Below are 13,692 nucleotides of genomic sequence, written 5' to 3'. Positions count from 1 at the left end.
ACTGAGTTCCTCAATGAGGTTCAACTTTATATTAAATGCACCGGTTCAGCTCAGAATCTGGACGTAACTTACTTGCGGCGTTTGGCAAAATTTAAAGGGTCATATGATGCTGCTGAAAAGAAGATTATTCGGTGTAATGAAATGTGTTCATGTGGTTTAAGGTTAAAAAAACATTTTATTTTTCAACATCTGTACATTATTTTTTCTCATCTATGCCCCGCCTTCTGAAACACGTAAATTTTTACAAGGCTCATCGGTCTGAAAAGCAAGGTATCCAGCTATCCAGTGCATTTTGATAGGCCGAATACCTCAAGCATGTGACGGAAATGTTATGCCCCCTTAACATATTGTGATGCCCTGTCTGGCCGGAGCAATGAGACATAAACATAAAACCCATTAAAAAATGTGATATAAACACAATTTCTAGTTGTGTACTCTTTTGAAAGGCGAAACAGTAGTTTCGCTTACTCAATGAAACAGTGTCACACATGGTGGCCTTGAGTGAATAGAGGCTGGAGGCCTAGAGTGAGCCACACCATAGAGTGAGCGGAGGCCGACTTGAGTGAGCAGAGGTGGGCCGGCTCGAGAAAGACACGGTCAGCGGATTCTATTAAGGAGTGTCCGTTGAGATTGCAGCAACCACATGTGACAACCCCTGGCTGGACTCCGCTTTGCAAATTTTATGTATTTCCTCAGTGACCAGCACGGATCAGCTCCAGGCATGACGAAGCGGATATCGTCCTGGATATTGTGGAAGGCAAAAAAAAAAGTAGTTTCGCTTTCACAGTGAAACACACAGCATCTACAGTATACGACATGATGGCGGCGGCAACAACAATACTACAATGAGAATAAAAGGTACGCCTGCTTTCTTTGCGTGAACATTGGGGCGCCATTATGCAAATCTTCCCACATTGTGATGTAGACGTGGGGGAGTGTTAGAACAAGCTGTTTTAGGGGGGTGTGGACAAGAATATCTATTTGGATTTGAGACTTTAGTCTTTGCAACTTTACAGATCTTCATTATGCACCAAGAGCTTGTAACACTCCAAAGACAAAGGAAATATTGAAATCGTATCATATGACCCCTTTAACTCAAAACACAAAACTCTCAACGGAAAAGAAAAGAAACTAAAGTAAAAGAATTGAAGTAAAGTTTCACGAGACTAGGCTGGTTCAACTCATTGTGGCTAAGTAGCAGCAGGCGTGCAGGCCAAAGCACGCTAAAACAGCGCTTAAAGAAGCCTTCTCTCCCAGGCAAATGGCATGATTTGGCACCCCCAGTTGGAGCTGTGGAACCTTTGTTTCTGGATCATCGATGGGAGTCCATATAACTCACAGCGAGAGTGGGTGACACCATTTTAGAGATGCCTTTACGCCCTTAAATGGTCAGTCTTCTGTGAATGGTGTGCAGCACGAAGCCTGGACCCAATTTCTTGTGACGTGTCCCATGTGCTGACATTTTTGCACGAGTTGCTGGACATTCAAGTTTATGTGGCAGCTATTGTAATAAATAATTCACTTGAAGCTGGTCAGTCAATTGGCAGAAATGACTTGTTTGTTAAGTTCTTGAATGGCGACCAGATATTGAATCCTCCTTGTCCTCAGACCGTGCCGACGTGGGACTTGTCCATAGTCCTGATGGCCCTCCCTCTGACCTGTGCATAAGACCTTTTGGCATATATGGGTGAGGGCCCACTCCACCAGAGGAATGGCCTCCCTCTGGGCGAGGTCCAGTGGGTGGAGTTGTTATACCCTGTGTGAACAAAGGCACTATGTTTTAGTCCAATGCAATAATATTAACAAGCATTTTCAGGAAAAGCAAACCATCTCCAGGTTAAAATGACTGGAACACATGAGGTTAAATAAAAGATGTGATTCCTGTTGTTGTTGTTTTTTTTTACTTTAAATTGTACAGCAATTCATAGTTGCTACTTTCAAAAAAAAAAAAACCCGCTGATAGTATTTTACAGTATATGATAAGGTAAATTAGTTAAGTTATTAACAGGTATTTACTGCAAAATTTTCACAACCATTACAAATATTTTTTTACCATGTACTGGCATTATCATGGCATTATGTTATAATTGAAAGTTACTATTTTCTGCTATATTAAACACACACAAAATTTGATTAATATTGCACCCATTATTTGTCTTCTGTTCATGCAAAGTGTCTCATTGGGAAAGACAGGGTAAGACATTTTGAGTATTGTAGATTATGCAATATCCCATATCTCTGGGTTTTGCACTTTGTGGGTGAAGTCTGTGTGTTACGCGTCAGCACTGATTAGTTTGTGGGCATCTCCGTTAATTGTCATCAGCAACAGCTGTCACTCATTACTCATCCCTATATATTGGCTTGTCTAGCGTCTTGTGTTCGTGAGAGCGTTGTTTCATGTTTGTGACCTATGCTTTGCTTTCTTGTGTGTTTCTGCGTTGGATGTCCGTGTCTCCCCGGAACCCCCGTCCACTCTACACAACCCACCACCAAGCAACACCACTTACCTTCGGCTCTTTTCCCCACAGTTCCGGTGTCACCCTCTCCTGTTGCCAACTCACCTCCACCTTCCGGATTCATCATTCATCACCACCATCTTGGACTGTGCATTCCTCCCAGCGTTATTTGTGTCTCAGTATTGTATTGTTTCATTGTCTTCATTAAATCTCATTAATCTCGCACTTGCTTCCTGCCACTCCTTCACCCAGTCGTTACACTGTCTGAATTCATTCACCACAGCGCCAACCGCATGGATCAGCAGCAGGAGAGCATCGTGAACACCGGACATGCGATCCAAGCGCTGGTGACACAGGTGTCCGAGCTCACCCAGCAGATTCATCAACTCACCTCTCCCACTGCGCCCACCGCACCGCCTGTGCCGCCCGTCCCCCGGGAGACCTCCCAGGACCACTTCTGGCCAGAGCCGCGACTTTCGGCGCCAGAGAGTTACTCCGGTGACCCTAACTTTTGCAAGACTTTCCTTAATAAATTTTCCATGCATTTTGCATTGCAGCCCCGCACCTTCGCGACAGAGGAGTCCAAGGTTGCGTTTGTTCTTACACTACTCTCTGGCAGGGCCGCCTTATGGGGTACGGCGGTGTGGGACAATCAACATCCGTGTTGCGCCTCGTTCCACTCCCTCTCCGAAGAGATGAAACGGGTCTTCGATTGAGCCGCCGCCGGCAGGGAGGCCGCTCACCAGCTCTCGGACCTTAAACAAGGATATTCATCAGTGGCGGACTATTCCATTCAGTTCCGCACCCTGGCGGCCGCGTGAAAGTGGAACAAGGCGGCGCAGTGGGATCGATTCCTGCATGGGCTGGCCGACCGTGTTCAGAAGGAAATCTACCTCCTCGAGCTGCCCCCAATGCTCAACGGCCTAATCGACCTGGCACTCCGGGTGGACGCTCTGATTAACCGCCTGGGTATACAAGTCTGTCCTACACGCCATTACGTCTCTCCGTAAAGGGGCCGCTCGATTCGAGAGAACAGGGTCGGTCCCGTCTACAACCAAGAACCCATGCAGGTGGGTAGAGCTCGGCTTTCCCGGAGGGAGAGAGAGCGGCCGAGGTCCCAAGGACTATGTTTATATTGCGGTGGCTCGGAGCATTCCATCCATTCATGCCCGGTAAAAGAGCCAGCCCGGTAGTAAGTTTGAGGCTACTATCGGGTGGGATCTCCGCCGGGAAGTCCTCAACCACATCATCGATTCTCCTTCCGGTGAAACTGCAGTGGAAGAATCACACTCACGAGTGTCACGCCCTTCTGGACTATGGGGCCGAAGGTAATTTCATTGACTCTCTCCTTGCACGTCACTTGAACCTTTCTGTCCTTCCTGTGTCTTATCCCATCCATGTCACCTCACTCAATGGCCAGGAACTGGCACACGTCACCTACTACACTGAACCCATAACTCTGCTCACCTCAGGCAACCACAGTGAAACCATATCCTTTTACCTCATGGACTCCCCTGTAGCTCCCATTGTTTTAAGTCACCCCTGGTTAATCAAACATCCAAGAGTGGATTGGGGTTCCAAAACAGTCACCTTGTGGAGTGAAAGTTGTCATGAGTCTTGTCTGGTTTCTGCTTGTCCTGTTGTGCCTGTTTCTGTCTTTCAGAAGGAGACCATGGTGTTATAAAATGTGCCCGCAGAGTACTTGGACCTGAAAGAGGTGTTCAGTAAGTCCCGTGCTGCTTCTCTTCCTCCGCATCGTCCCTACGACTGTGCTATAGATTTAGTGCCTGGCAAGTTTCCGCCTAAAGGCAAGCTTTACTCTCTTTCTATTCCGGAGAGGGAGGCCATGGAGAAATACATTTCTGATTCCTTGGCATCGAGGTTCATCCGCCCTTCCTATTCTCCAGCGGGGGCGGGATTCTTTTTTGTGGGTAAGAAGGATGGTTCTTTGTGACTTTGTATTGACTACCGAGAGCTGAACAACATCACGATAAAGAACACCTACCCGTTGCCGTTGATGTCTTCAGCTTTCAAGAGGTTACAGGGAGCATCCGTATTCACAATATTGGATTTACGGAACGCTTATCATTTGGTCTGCACCAGGAAGGGGGATGAATGGAAAACCGCCTTTAACACCCCTAGAGGGCACTTTGAATATTTGGTGATGCCGTTCAGGCTCCCCTACTTGCCAGGGGTTTTCCAGGCACTCGTTAATGACGTGTTGAGAGACATGGTAGATCTGTTTATATATGTTTACCTGGATGACATACTGATTTTTTCTTCATCTCTCCAGGAACATGTTCAACACGTCAGACGAGTGCTCCAGAGATTACTCGAGAATGGGTTTTTTGTCTAGGCGGAGAAATGTGTATTCCATGCACAGTCTGTCCCATTCCTAGGGTATATCGTCTCGTCCGAGGGAATACGTATGGATCCTGACAAGGTTAAGGCTGGGATAGATTGGCCATCTCCAGATTCCCGTAAGGCCCTACAGCGGTTTCTGGGGTTCGCCAATTTCTATCGACGTTTCATTTGTAATTTCAGCCAACTAGTCTCACCTCTGACGGCCTTGACCTCCCCCAGTACTCCGTTCAGGTGGTCGGATGCAGCCGAAACTGCATTTACCAACCTCAAGAGCCGCTTCATTTCGGCTCCCATCCTTGTAGCCCCTGATCCCACATGGCAGTTCGTGGTGGAGGTCAACGCATCAGAGGTGGGGGTAGGAGCAGTTCTTTCCCAACGTGCTGCTTCAGGCGATAAGATGCATCCCTGCTCGTTTTTCTCTCATCGATTATCTCCTGCCGAACGCAATTATGACATTGGTAACAGAGAATTGTTGGCCGTCAAATTAGCTTTAGAGGAGTGGCAACACTGGTTGGAAGGTTCAGGGGTACCTTCCATTGTTTGGACTGATCACAAGAATTTAGAGTATACATTAGAACTGCCAAAAGACTCAATTCCAGGCAGGCTCGGTGGGCACTTTTTTTTCGGTCGTTTTGATTTTACTCTGTCGTACCGCCCGGGTTCCAAAAATGTCAAACCCGATTCTTTGTCACGTCTTTTTGATCCCTCCGCCTGCCCGGTGACTCCCGAGTGTATTTTACCTGAGAAAATAGTTGTCTCAGCACTCGTATGGGAGGTCAAATCGAAGGTCAAGACGGCCTTAGAAGGGGTAACGCCTCCGCCCGGTTGCCCACCGAATTGTTTATTTGTGCCAGAAGAGTTACGGTCCAAAGTTATTCAGTGGGGTCACTGCTCTAACGTTGCTTGTCATCCAGGGATAAGCCGAACCAAGGGGTTAATTAAACAACGATTCTGGTTTTGGCTTGCTCAGTTTGCGCCAGTGGTAAGTCGTCTAACCGGCCTCCTGATGGGCTTCTTCAGCCGCTGTCTGTCCCTTCGAGACCCTGGTCACATATCGCACTAGATTTTGTTACCGCCCTCCCGCCCTCTAATGAAATGATGGTCGTTTTGACCGTAGTGGACCGGTTCTCGAAGGCGGCACATTTCATTCCCTTGCCCAAATTACCTAGAGCCAAGGAGACAGCGGTCACTGTCCTAGATCACGTCTTTCGGTTACATGGCCTCCCGGTAGATGTGGTTTCTGACAGGGGATCCCAATTCATATCCAAATTTTGGAAAGAATTTTGTAAGTTGCTAGGAGCGATGGTCAGCCTGTCTTCGGGTTATCATCCCCAGAGTAACGGGCAGTCTGAGCGAGCCAACCAAGATTTAGAGAGAACGTTGCGATGTTTGGTCTCCAAGAATCCTTCTTCCTGGAGCCAACAACTCTCTATGGTGGAGTACGCTCACAATTCGTTACCAGTGTCAGCCACGGGCCTCTCTCTGTTTCAGTGCAGCTTAGGTTACCAGCCACCAGCTTTTCCTAGTCTGGAATCTGAAGTCGCGGTCCCCTCCACTCACGCATTTGTCCAGAGGTGCCACCGCACCTGGACCAGAGCCTGCGAGACTCTGCTCCGGATGAGGGAGCGAACTAAGGCCAAGGCTGATCGCCACCGGTCAAAGCCTCCCGTTTACGTCGTGGGTCAAAAATATGGCTTTCTACAAACAATATTCCTCTCCATTCCGTTTCTAACAAATTAGCTCCCAAATTCATTGGCCGTTTACTATCACCAAGATCATTAGTCCGGTGACAGTCCACCTCAAACTACTTCCAGCATACAGGAGGATACCTCCCGCCTTCCATGTGTCCAAAATTAAACCCGTGTTTTATTCACGTATTAATCCGCCTACCCCAGTTCCCCCGCTGCCACGTCTCGTGGATGGGGAACCGACCTATTCGGTTAATCATATTCTGGACTCGAGACGGAGGGGACGAGGATTCAAGTACTTGGTGGACTGGGAAGGTTACGGTCCGGAGGAGAGGAGTTGGGTACCTGCAAGCGACATACTGGATCACTCCCTTATTGATGATTACAATCAGCAGGTAGGCCCTTCTGGGAACTCCAGGAGGCGTTCTTAGAGGGGGGTACTGTCACGGTTGGTAAACCGTGATCTCTGGGTTTTGCACTTTGTGGGTGAAGTCTGTGTGTTACGCGTCAGCACTGATTAGTTTGTGGGCGTCTCCGTTACTTGTCATCAGCAACAGCTGTCACTCATTACTCATCCCTATACATTTGCTTGGCTAGCGCCTTGTGTTCGTGAGAGCGTTGTTTCATGTTTGTGACCTATGCTTTGCTTTCTTGTGTGTTTCTGCATTGGATGTCCGTGTCTCCCCGGAACCCCGTCCACTCTACGCAACCCACCACCAAGCAACACCACTTACTTTCGACTCGCTTCCCCGCAGTTCCTGTGTCACCCTCTCCTGCTGCCAACTCACCTTCTGCCTTCCAGATTCATCATTCATCACCACCATCTTGGACTGTGCATTCCTCCCAGCATTATTTGTGTCTCAGTATTGTATTGTTTCATTATCTTCATTAAATCTCATTAATCTCGCACTTGCTTCCTGCCACTCCTTCACCCAGTCGTTACACAACATCAATTCTTTCCTCATGAGAGCCAGCTAATAGGAACCTAGCATGTGTTGGCTGAACTCCATCCCCTTCCTTCCTTGTTGCTAACACCAGGGATACCAAAGTCGTTGCCACAGCAAAGGGGTTAGGGGACCCTAGGGTAGTTTGGATTTGTCGGAATTTTAATGTCTCACAACTGGTTGCTCTTTACTCAAATGGTTTTAACTTAAACATGTAAGCTGCACTTAAATTATTTTCAGCAGTGACATGTTCTGAACATGGAATGGATTTCCTTTAACTTAAAGTGCTACCAGTGATGAGAGAATGCTTATCTGTGCATGTTCACTGCACCTGCTTGTGCCCTGGGACTGCAATAGGCATGCCATGGGGTGAAAGTTCAAGGTTAAAATTCCAGGGTTTAGCACATAATGCTATAGTCGTATTTCACTTTGTTTGTATTGATGAAAGCACTCAGAGAAATACTTACCCTGCACTCCAATGGGCACTTGCGACTTGTGCGTTTTTATGTGTGTGTGATGTGTTTTCTGTCAGTTGTCTGTGTTTATTGTGTTTGTTGTCTCTTTCTGAATGGCTGGTAACGGTGTTGAATTTATGCTAAATAGAAATAACCTCCCGTTTTTATCATATACCTCTGAATGTCATGTGTGTGGTTGTAATTTTGGAAAAGAGCTCAGCTTTCATATAGGTGGGGTCTTTCCAACAGTAAGCCCAAAGAATGCTCCATTTCATTTGATAGTGTACACTTACACAGAAGGTCAACACATGCACACTAAAAAGTTTCATCTTTATGCAGTGTTTGTGATATTTCTCTCCAGACTTTAGGGCTGCATAGAAATAAAAACCAAAATCAGTATATGGCTTAGTGTGTGATTATCAAATCTCAAACTATGATATAATTAAATAAATATATGTGCTGCATGTTTCAAAGTGAAGTGCGGCACAGTGTCTGTTTTTATACATGAGAAGCTTATGATTAATCAAAATGTTTTATCAAAAATATGAAATTCTCCCTTTTTCCCCAAATTGCGCAGCCCTACTGCAAGTTATGACTGAAAAAAATGTGTTTACACTCAGTTGCTGCGGTCTGACGCGATAAATAAATAAAAAAATAAATAAATAAATAATTGTTAGATGTATACATGGTTAGAATAACAAGCTGTACATGTACAATATGTGTGTTATATACTAAACTGAAAAAAAAAAAATACTGTGGGCTTTAGCAATCAAGATGTGATTAATCATAGAGCATAGGACTTAACATTTAGCCTCTACCTGAGGTATACAGTATGCTAAAATTACTCAGTAACGGAAATGTTTTGGAAAGCTAATGCAAAGATGATTCATGACCAACATGCTTGTGGCTTGCTAACAAGATAAAGAAGCAATCTGTTCCTTACAGCCTTTTAGCTTAAAAACTGCTTAGCTTAGCCATTAGCCATGTTGTTAGAGAAAGGAATGAGTTTTATTTACTCGTGTACACCTCCCTTCAGACCAGCAGCTGGCTAGGGACTCTATTTATCCCGTTTTCTGTTTACACGGCTAGCACAAATGCTGATGTGCGCACATGCTATTCCTCCTTTCAGTCCTCCAGTAGCTAGTAGAACTAGCCAAGCAAATGTGAAAGTCCTTTAGGAGTCTGTTCTCTGGATTGATGTGTGCTAGCAGCTAAGTGCATGGATAGTATATATTTTTAAACAGAATGGGGCATTATAAATACTGGGATTCTTTTCATAATATAGGACCCAGTAACTAGTTAACTAGTACTGAGATGAAGCAGACTGTCAAAGGGGCCTGTATGCTTTAAAATTAAAATTCCCTTGAGTGCTTCATTGGATCCAAGCTGTGCATGTGTGTGTTTGTGTGATGTATGAGCAAGTTTTCTCTATGGGGTGTGCAATGGAGACTGTGTCAGCAGATCTGTCAGTTTTTGAGAGGGAGGCAGTTATTTTTCATAACCCATTTCTTCTGAAGTAGCACAGTTGAGCCCCAGTCCTTTTCCCCAGACCACACCAGATGCAATAGAGTGCCGTATTTCTCCCTGTCCCACCTGCATTAATTTCTCTTTAGTATGAAACCTGTCACTGCTTTTGTTCTTTTGGTTTTATTTACTCACTTTAAGGGTTTCACAATAAAGCAAAAAATCTATCTTGATTAAGTTTTAACATTTATCAATGAATTCCTGGTTTTCAAACATAGATAGCAACAAAGAGGCTAAATGTACGAACTGCAGCTTTAACAATGTTTACATAAAATAATATAATATCTTAACATGCTCATGCTTCCAAGTTTCATTAGACATATTTGTAGATAAGGTTTATATAAATCTTAGCAAGAATATATATATATATATATATATATATATATATATATATGAAAAATGGAACATGAGGACTTCAGTAATTTTATTAGGTATAACTGCTATTGAATCAGACTCATCATTGATTCACACAATTAATCAAACTTAAATATGACATAATTTTTGCCACTGCTGCAAACAAATGATTGAATCACACTTTTGAATTCACTGAAACTAGAAGTTGACTGATTCACAGACATGAATAAACATAAAATGTAACATTTTTTGTTACTGTTGTCTAAATAAAAGAGAAGCTAGTTTCTAACTAGCCATTGGGAAGTAGAAAAGAGCAAATTAATATGATATTCATGACTCTCTCTACTGGAGACCTGACTGTCCTCTGTATGTTTCCTCTCCTCTCACTGATTTGGTTACCATGGAAAACAGTATTCACCAAAGCAGGGGGTGGATGGCACACTTATGCTTAGAGAACAGCACAGATTGTATTTGCACCCATATAAATGTACACACACACACACACACACACACACACACACACAAACTTGCAAAACATTCCTCATCTGTCTCTCTCTCTCTTAACATATGTGCTGACCTCAGGTCTGCAGTTAAATTATGCTTGTTTACGGTCTGATTTTTATGGGGTCTTCTAATACTTAGTTACTAGTGATCTCCCTTCACAATAAAATCCTATTCATACTATTCAGGAATACAGTTCCTGTCATCTCTCAGATTTAATCTCTCTCTCTCTCTTTCTCCCTCTCATAACAATGGCCAGGTCTTATTGGCCTACATTTTAAAATGTTTTATTTCCCCTCAGTTCTTCAGTTGGGAAAGGGGCTCTTGAGTCAAGACTTTGCAAGATGAGAAGCTTTAATAGCTTTAGCTGCCCTGGATGTTGTTGTGAACTGGCCTTTGGAGAAAAATAAAAAAAAATAAAAAATGAATCAGAGAGAAAGTGAATCCTCTATTGTGTGTGCGGCTCGAATTCCATCTAATTCAAGGATTAAAGCCTTGGATTATTATGCCCATCCTCGACTGCACAAAATTAGTGATGAGTAATCTAGCCGTCTATGCATGTAGTCCTTAACAAAACATATTCACATTTTTTATGATTTTCTATGTTCCTATTTAAACCCTTCTGATCATGATCTGCCAAACCAGTTTTCACTTATAGGTGTGAATTATTTTCTGTTTATAAATAAGAGCATGTCATATTTTTATTTCGATTTTGAGAGCGACTGAAGGTCTGTGGTACATTTTTTCAAGATCATTGTTGCAGTGGTATTTTCCCAGTGCCGTTGATGGAAAGAGCACAGGCTGCATTGTGTCATCACTGGATTGAATAATGGGAAGGGCTAGCAATAGTGTGGTGGGATTAGCAGAGATTGCTAATCCTTCCTGAGAATGTTTCTCTGGCTGGCTGACAGCTGTGGGCCTCTGCACAACTGATTTACCTCAGATTATGCTGGAGCTATGCCAACTGGATCCAATCAGGCCATGATGCTCTCTCGTCCCTTCTCTCTCACTCTCCCTCATATACATCCTGTCCTAGAACAGCCTCTCTACTCTTTAAGATCAGCTCAACACCGAAATGCGACACATTTGTTGGCAAGGTATTTTGCACTGGCGACTCTTCAAAGACATTTGTTGTGGATGTTCATGGAGTTGAAGGTTGACCCTGTGAGAGGGGATCCATTATCTAGGAGGACGCCACCATGTGAGTAGTGTGAAATAGTTAGTTTTTTCAACATTAGAAGTCATAATGTTTTCATTTGAACCTGTATGAAATATCAACCTCTGTCATAACATCACAGTACTCTAAATGAAGTGTTTTAGCTGTGTCTGTTGCAAAATATCCTGTTTTGATCATCAGGCGCTAAAGAGGACTAATGTTACAGGCTTTTCGGGGGATGATTTTTCCGTTCTCACACCATTCATCTAATCGATAAAACATGCAGTGTTGGTTGCAGGGTGTGCATGTGATTTACACAGTTCTGTATCGCACACTGTATACGACCTTTCACTTCCTTTCCTTCTAATCCAATTTTTTCCAGCAGCCATGACAGCTGTATTTTACATTTAGTAATTTAGCAGATGCTTTCATCCAAAGTGACTTACAAATGAGGACAATAAAAGCAATCAAAATACATTTATTAACATAGGAGTGGGTTTACTGTTATTCTAAGGGTGCTTTAAGATCTGCTACTACATCAATAGATTGGACCTCTGTGCTTTTAAAGCTGTGAACTTGTTGTCAAGGCATGAGCTGTTCATTTGATTTAGCATTCCCGCTAATCATGTCAGATCAGGCTAGCTAAAAAGAAAGTAGAGAGAGAGGGAGTGTAAGTGAGAGGGTGGGAGAAATATGGGCAGAGGAATTGAAGAAATATGGTGTCAGTGGAGGTATTTTAGGCAGCCTCAGTCATCCATCTCACAAATGAACCATTACAGGGATCAATAATAGGGCTTCATTTGGGGAAAAGGAAAGAAATTGGAGGAGGCAGGTTGACAAATATGAGGCTGATGATAGAAAAACATATTCAAAAATCTAACCAGATGAAGAAAAAGGATGGCTGATTTCCATTGCTTCCTATTCAGAAGATTGTATTGTAACATTGTAACATATACTTTTGATTAAATTTGATTTCATCTAATTTATATTTGTTTAGTATTGGTATTCTAGCAGTGGTGTTTTAATTAGTAGGCTATGCTACCAGACGCACTGTCAAACCATGGTACACTACTGTCCCTACAGTAATACATTTTGGTGTGCTCCTACTTACATCTTATTCATATATATATATGAATAGAAATAGCAGTTTATGGACTGATATGACCAAACTGGAACTTTTGGACTCATTTTCAGTGGTATGCCTGATCCAAAAAAGGCAAGGTTCATGAGCAGAAGAACACCATCCTTGCAGTCAAACATGGAAGCTTGTGTACTGTATGAGAGAAATGGTCCAAGATTCCAGTAGACAGGTCACGGAAGCTACAAAACACTTGGATTTTATTTTATTATTATTATTTATTGTTTTGTTTTATTTTTTCATCAGCTTTGTTTTCAGTATCACTCAAATGTACATTAATAGATTTTTGATTATAGTTTATAATAAAAAATATAAAAAAAAGTTGTCTTGCAGGTCAAGAAAGTTGAATAATTTTGAAGTGGAAGTGTTGGTTAGTATTAATTTACTTACCAAACCCATAATAAGACTTTCGTTAATCTTCAAAACATAAATTTTGATATATTTAATTAACATGACTGATTTCTGTCCCTTGATTGAAATATTAAAAAAGTTTGTAAAAAAGTTTGTTGTGAGAATTTGCAGCACGTTTCTGTATTTGGTTGTTTTGCATGTTTTGTTTCATTTGCAGTAAGTAAAGCTCTCCCGGCCACCGTATGCACCCACTAGTAAAAGAATATAAACATTTTTATTTTATCTATATTATATCTGGTGTCTGAATAATTTTTGGTTTGACTGTATGTGCGCTGATCAATACTTTTAAAGTCTGAAAGTTTTTAAAAGCATGGACATTCAATGGATTGGCAAATATTAAAAATGTCATAATTTGAGTTCTGAAAATGAACTTAAGTCTTAAGGGTTTGAAATGTCATGACGACAAAGTTTTAATTTGCATTTAAATGTCTCAAAAACTACAATGGGAATAGAAAAAAGTCTTTGAAAGCTTTGAAACATTATGGTATGTCCTGTTTCAATAGGAACGACTTGGAAAACTGTGCTTGTCAAAGTATTTATGGGGTTTTAATGTACTACCAGCTTTCAAGGCTTGTACTGAGATTACTAGATCTACGTCCTTTGAATGACATTTCAAAATACTGTATAACTGCCAACAGCAATTAGCACAATCCAGCAGTTGTAGGAAATAAACATAAAAAAGTAGACTGACTGACTAACTT

The 13,692-nt window shown here is 42.7% G+C and overlaps 1 protein-coding gene across 12 annotated transcripts in view; it reads left to right on the top strand.

The window, feature by feature from the left end:
- LOC132142509 (regulating synaptic membrane exocytosis protein 1-like) overlaps nucleotides 1-13,692 on the top strand; it is a 93,510-nt gene that overhangs the window by 31,365 nt on the left and 48,453 nt on the right. The window lies entirely within an intron of this gene.

This window comes from Carassius carassius, chromosome 6 (assembly GCF_963082965.1).
Source record: "Carassius carassius chromosome 6, fCarCar2.1, whole genome shotgun sequence".
Classification (NCBI taxonomy): Eukaryota; Metazoa; Chordata; class Actinopteri; order Cypriniformes; family Cyprinidae; genus Carassius; species Carassius carassius.
This window is presented reverse-complemented; position numbering and strand designations above follow the sequence as displayed.